Genomic DNA, 7,615 nt, shown 5'->3' on the forward strand with positions numbered 1-7,615 from the left:
TATAACATAGGTGTTAAATATGCAAAGCATAAATATAACAAGCATCATAGTTTACACTCCATGTAAGATCTGGCATGCGTGCTCGCAGTGACACTTATGTAGCACATTGCACTCAGCACAGGCCTCCACAGCATTGTCTAGCTTTCGTAGCTGGAGGCTGTATGATTTCTACACTGGCCTAACTTAATAAAGAAATCTCTCTTGGCTTGTTCCCTGAGATCCATCACTGTAGAGCACGATCCTTGGGGTCCTGTGTGATGCTGGGGTATAATAAAGCCAGAGACGCTAGGACTTTTATTAAAAAACGGAGAGAAAACAAAGTCGGCATTAATTATTCAGACATAATAAAAGCTACGGGTCAAGCGAAGGCACAAACACACTGCAAACATCAGCATCCATTTATATGGGGGGGGCTAGTGTTAATTATATTGTTTACATCCTATAAATGGGGAGAAATTTAAAGGAAAACACCAGTCAAAAAGAAATATCGGAGAGTCATTATCTGACTCCAGCCAACACACTGAATTCACGGTTACGTTTTCTCGTCTATATAGTAGTAGCCTGTGTCTGCAATTTTGATGATATAAATAGGGTAATAATATACTAGAGAAGAACAAATCGAATAGAGGAGGGTATAATTCCATTGATAATTCCATTTGCGCTGCCTCCTGCCCAATTCTCTGGTCCTCCTCTATCGCCACCTACTAGGCCTCACAAAGCCATGGCTCTGCAAGAGGCCTGGTCAATGGCATTGTGTGTAGTGAAATAAGCAGACATGTACATACACGGTGCAGCAGCAGACTGTGATTACTGAATACATCAACTCCAGTATTGCTATAGACATTACAAACGTAAGGTACGTAGTGTTTTTTGATCAAAGAGCGTAAAAGCCATCCAACCACATATATTTTTGTAAGGATGGTCCCTCAACTTTTTTTTCCTACCTCTCAATGTGCCAAAACAGCCTCATCTGAACGGGGAGTGAAAAGTGAACAAGGCCTTGCTCACAATTAAAACCTTGTGTGGGAAAGATGGATAGATAAGAGTGTTGCACCCTGGAGGGGACCACACACCCCAATATGTACTACAACGAATAAAAAATATAGTGCCCACACACCTGGGCACGTGATGTAAGAGGATGTCCAGGGCCCTGCCGCCCCCTGAAGATATTGTGACGCATATATGTGTAAGTGAAATGTTATTTATCTGTGTGTTTCCAGGTGTAATGTTTGGTAATGTGGGAATGTCAAAATGCCCTGTCATGTGTGGTAATGTCGCAGTACTGTCAGCTACCACTAGGTGTCATTGGCTCTGGGCTCCTTTTTTGGGAAGGGAGGCTCAGACAAGAGGTATAGTGGCAGAACTGAAAGGGTTAACCAGATAGAACCCGGCCCATCGTGAAGGGAAATATAGTGAAAGACGTTTCCTGGTTTTAGGCAGATAGGGAAGAGAGAGAAGTGGAAGAAGTAGGTGCAGCAGAGTGGAACAGTGTGGTGTGGAGGAGAACAGGCGAAGATTGTGCAGGAGAGTCAAGGAGACAGAAGCAGAATGTAACTTCACAGATACAGTGAGTAAATCCACAGGAAGAGCGGAGAGCGCCCCTGACTAGGCCGGACTCTGTTAATAGTGCAAACAGATGGAGGAGTTGGTGTTGACCGGCAGGTCCACCTCCACAGTGGAAATTAAGGCTTTAGGAGTCTTCTCGTTTATACAGAGTTGGGGCATTAGCCTAACCAAGGAGATAGATGGTTGTAAAGACAGGGGAAACACAAAGTGCCCATCCCCCACCTCGCTGGTGATTGGTTTGTAACCTGAAGGTAATGCCTGTTGAAGATTGCAGTATCAAGCCTGTAAGTAGTAAATGGAAACGGTGTTTTGCACAAGTGTACAGTAAAGCCGTTGGAGTTTTAACTGGTTGTGGACTCATATCGAGAAACGCTGAGTATGGCATCGCACAGTGTGAACGGGATCCAGAAAGGCCGGCTGAAGCCTTGGACATCCAGCTGAAAACAGGTACCAGTACCACCTCCCCACCCACTGCACACACCACCCTGCCCACAGTGTCTGTACTGTACCAAGGTCGGTTGAGGACTGCATGCCTCGCCCACGACTACCGCCCCTGGCTGCGTTACAGTGGTACTAAAGGTGTGCGGGCCCTAGTAAGGCCTAGTCTGTGACGTTGTAAGGAAGTAGCCAGTATAGATAAGATAGAAGATGCACACAGTTAGGGGTACTTTGCACGCTGCGACATCGCTAGCCGATGCTAGTGATGCCGAGCACGATAGTCCCCGCCCCCGTCGCACATGCGATATCTTGTGATAGCTGCCGTAGCGAACATTATCGCTACGACAGCTTCACATGGACATACCTGCCTAGTGACGTCGCTCTGGCCGGCGACCTACTTCCTTCCTAAGGGGGCGGGTCGTGCGGCGTCACAGCGACGTCACACGGCAGGTGGCCAATAGAAGTGGAGGGGCGGAGATGAGCGGGACGTAAACATCCCGCCCACCTCCTTCCTTCCGCATAGCTGGTGGACGCAGGTAAGGAGATGTTCCTCGCTCCTGTGGTGTCACACACAGCGATGTGCGCTGCCGCAGGAACGAGGAACAACATCGTATGTCCTATTGGTGCGACATTATGAAAATGTCCGACACTACACAGATCACCGATTTACGACGCTTTTGCGTAAGGGACATGGCTATATCAGGAGTAGTGTTGAGCGAGTAGTTAACTATCCGTACTTGCTATGCTGTTAGCGAGTACTGTCTGCTACTCACATATTCGTTACGAGTAGCGGACGCAATATGTCAATGGGAAATACTCGCTAAGTAGTGAGTAACACAAAAGCTATACTTTTCGTGCGAGTATCAAATAGTACGGCTTTTGGGTTACTCTCTACTTAGTGACTATTTCCCATTGACTTACATTGCGCCCGATACTCGTAACGTATATGCGAGTAGTGGACAGCACTCGCTAACAGCATAGCAAGTACAAGTAGCTAACTACTCGCTCAACACTACTCCTGATATAGCCATGTCGCTTACCTCATGTGCAGGGCATTGCAGCTTAGGTATCCATGGTTACGACCACTAGCTACAAGCTATCACTATATGTGTGGTCGTAACTATGGATACCTAAGCTGCAATGCCCTGCACATGAGGTAAGCAACATAACTAATCAGGAGAACTATATTACATTTGTAATTGGAGATATTTGCTATTATTCTTATTATTACATCTGCTTCATATTGGGATAGGATCTTGTAGATGGGACACCCTTTAATAAGACACTTTCCTTTCACATCAAGTACATTTTATGGAAATCGAATTTCCCGCTTCACATTAGAGTGATTCAGTATAATTCGCTCATGTCTGTGGGTCACCGGGTTGGTAATCTGAGGACCCCGCACTCACCCATCACTGGAGCTGCTTCACGCGGCATCCACCATCATGTCCAGTAGCCACAATCCACCGTCCTCTTGTGGTCACCTTTAACCCTTGCACTGCTGACACATGGTGGCTGCAGGTGAGGTGATTTCAGTACCCAGCGCCATGTTGGTCCGCTGAGGTGCGCTCCCTGGAATCATCCTGCGGCTTCTCTTGTTCTTCTCATGGACGTCTGCCGTAATAGCTGGTGCTTGAACTTGTGTTGTCCATTTTTTGTCATTGGCTTTAAATCTTGTGTTACGCCACCTCAGCACTAAACCTTGTATATCTCTTATTATTGAGGCGTGAAAGTGCGTGACTGAACCCGTGTGTGTAATCCGCCATATTGTACTGACGCACACACACAAAATGACTGCTCTCCAGAGAGAAACACCCGACTGACAGGAAGGAGATGACGGTCGCAGTCATTGCTCCATCTGCTGAGGTAAAAAGAAAGCTGAGTTCTCATTGGCTGCTCTAGTCTAAGGTTAAATAAAAGCAGATCTCTAATTGGCTTCTCTGTTAAACGAAAACTGGACTGATTGGCTACTTTGGTAAAACGTTAGCTGAGCTCTGATTGGGTAAAATGAAAGCGGACATTCGATTCGTTGTTATGGGCAACAAACACTTTTGCGATAAGACTTTTACTGAATGACGCCTAGAGTGCGTCATTAGGCCCTGTGCGCACAGTGCAGTTTTTGCTGCGTTTTTAGTGCAGTTTGTTGCCCTAACTGCATGCATTTCCTTCCCCAGCAAAGTCTATGAGAATTCAGAAAGGCTGTGCGCACGTTGCTTCTTTTTTGCCTGCAGTTTTGGGTGCAGAAAAAAGAAATAGGCTATGTGCGCACAGTGCGTTTTTGCGCGTTTTTGGCCTCAAAACTGCAGGACTTTGCTTCCCCAGCAAAGTCCATGAGTTTTCAATTTTGCTGTCCGCACACAACTATTTTTTTAAGCTGCGTTTTTGAGCTTAAAAGAAAAAAAAATGGACATGTCAATTCTTTCCTGCGTTTTTCTGCGTTTTCCCCCCATGCAATGCATTGGAAAACGGCAGAAAAACGCAGAGATCAAAAACGCAGCAAAACACAGCTAAAAACGCACCAAATCGCGGTAAAAACTCATGCGTTTTTTGACGCGGGTGCGTTTTTAGCGGCCAAAAACGCACAAAAACGCAGCGTCAAAAAAACGCAGTGTGTGAACTTAGCCATAGAATGTCACTTCTTTTCTTTTTCCCTGCGTTTTTCCATTGAATATAGTGAAAAAACGAATGGGCAAAAACGCACCGAAAACACATCAAAAACACATGCGTTTTTTTATTCATTTTTCTGCTAGAGGTGCGTTTTTGCAGAAGAAACAAAACTGCAGTGTGTGCACATAGCCTTAGCTGGTTTTCCTGGCCCGCTCCGGGCCTTGTGTACAGAGCCGCCTCCTGTACTGTCCTTTTACCTTTTCGGCACTTTATATTGTATTTGCGGCGGATATATTGTACAAAGCTGCCCGGAGCCCAGGATTTCCATCTCCTGCGCTGCTAATGATGGAAGATTTCTGGATTTCTATAGTACACAACACAGAACGTGCGGCAGTTGTTTGTAAAAACTCAGAAATCCGTAACTTTAATCTTCTGCCCGAACAATGTCTCCTTATCATGCCCTAAATTACCAGCTTCATCCCAGAGGAGGCGGCACAAAGCGGCAGCTCCGGCTTATCAGTATTTATACACCGAAAAGAACGAGGAATTACAGAGAAACCGCAGCCCCAGTGTCTGAATGTGGGGACATCATCCGTGCCGTGTACTTATATTCTTAGGCTGCTTTCACACATCAGTTTTTTGCCATCAGGCACAATCCGGCAAAAACATGAAAAAACAGATCCGGCGTCTTTTGCCGCTGGATCCGTTTTTTTCCCCCATAGACTTTCATTAGCGCCGGATTGTGATGGCCTTCACTTTTCATCCGTTTTTTGCCGGCAAAATTTACTTGTCCAGCGGCCGGATGAAACGTTGAAGTGAACGTTTTTGTGTCTGGCAAAAAAAAAACGGATCAGCGCCATACGGCGTGTTTTATAATGGAAGCCTATGGACGCCGGATCCGGTGTAATGCGGCAAAAAACGGATCCGGCCGCCGGATCCGTTTTTCTTTTTTAACTGAGCATGCTCAGAATCACACCGGATCTGTCAAAAAACTGAAGGAACTGATGGAAAAAACTGATGCAACTGATCGGTTTTTCCGCCGGATCCGTCGCATCAGTTTTTTCGTTGGATCATGCCTGATGCCAAAAAACTGATGTGTGAAATCATCCTTATACATAGGAGCAGTATTATAATAGTTATATTCTGTATTATAGTAGTTATATTCTTGTATACAGAGGCAGTATTATAGTAGTTATATTCTTGTACATAGGAGCAGCATTATAGTAGTTATATTCTTGTACATAGAGGAAGTATTATAGTAGTTATATTATTCTTGTACATAGGGGCAGTATTATAGTAGTTATATTCTTGTACATAGGGGGCAGTATTATAGTAGTTTATATTCTTTTACATAGGGGGCAGTATTATAGTAGTTATATTCTTGTACATAGGGGCAGTATTATAGTAGTTATATTCTGTACATAGGGGGCAGTATTATTGTAGATATATTCTGTACATAAGGGGCAGTATTATTGTAGCTAAATTCTTGTACATAGGGAGCAGTATTATAGTAGTTATATTCTTGTATACAGAGGCAGTATTATAGTAGTTATATTCTTGTACATGGGGGGCAGTATTATAGTAGTTATATTCTTGTACATGGGGGGCAGTATTATAGTAGTTATATTCTTGTACATAGGGGCAGTATTATAGTAGTTATATTCTTGTACATAGGAGCAGTATTATAGTAGTTATATTCTTGTACATAGGAGCAGTATTATAGTAGTTATATTCTTGTACATAGGGGGCAGTATTATAGTAGTTATATTCTTGTACATAGGGGGCAGGTTATAGTAGTTATATTCTTGTATATAGGAGCAGTATTATAGTAGTTATATTCTTGTACATAGGGGGCAGTATTATAGTAGTTATATTCTTGTACATGGGAGCAGTATTATAGTAGTTATATTCTTGTACATAGGAGCAGTATTATAGTAGTTATATTCTTGTACATAGGGGGCAGTATTATAGTAGTTATATTCTTTTACACAGGGGGCAGTATTATAGTAGTTATATTCTTGTACATAGGGGGCAGTATTATAGTAGTTATATTCTTTTACACAGGGGGCAGTATTATAGTGGTTATTTTCTTGTACATAGGGGGCAGTATTTGCTTCCCCTTTATAAAGTGATGTGCGACATTCTATGTGATTGCTGATATAACAATTTTTGTAGCTTTATAATACTGCATGTCTTGTCTTATGTAGTAGAAAAACATATAAACTATGATATTTATAATTTAGTGGCATTTACCACAATCTACGGGGGTGATAACGATTTGGCTGGAAATAGACGTTGTGGAGTGATATAAGAAATGGGATCTCATTTTTACTGTTAAGCCCACAGGCTCATCCAAATACGAGTCTGAGCCTATCCTTAGTCTTTATTTATCTGTTCCCATAAAACGTAACCATTCTGCCTGCATCACCCTGCAAATCTCCCCATTCTCTCAGTAAATCCCGGCACAGGTAATACATACAGACATGATTGCAAGCTCAGGGAAGCTCCTGTTGATTGTACAGCTATCGTCACCTGCAAAGATGAAATCCCCTGCCAATACCCTTGTTTGCTTGGGAGTCTGAGAGGAAGAGGTGAAGATACTACCTCAAAGATGGAGTCTATCTCTATACAGCTGGTGAAATAAGTATTGAGCACACTATCAATTTTTTAAGTAAATATATTTCTAAAGGGGCTATTGACATGAATTTCTCACCAGATGTCCGTAACAACCCAATCCAATCCACACAAGCAGAGAAATCAAACCATAGATGTCCATCAATTTAGTGATGTGTAATAATGAGAAATGACACAGGGAAAAAGTATTGAACACACTTACTGAAATGTATTTAATACTTCATTCAAATGCCTCTGTTGGTGATGAAGCATCTATATGGATAGACTAGTCGCATGCATTGCTCAGGTGGATTTTGATTTCAGGTCTTTCTGTTGCTCTCCACAGTGTTTCTTGGCTTTTCGGCAACTCTTGATAATTCCTTTCACTCCT

Source organism: Anomaloglossus baeobatrachus, chromosome 8, assembly GCF_048569485.1.
Source record: "Anomaloglossus baeobatrachus isolate aAnoBae1 chromosome 8, aAnoBae1.hap1, whole genome shotgun sequence".
In the NCBI taxonomy this organism is placed as follows: domain Eukaryota; kingdom Metazoa; phylum Chordata; class Amphibia; order Anura; family Aromobatidae; genus Anomaloglossus; species Anomaloglossus baeobatrachus.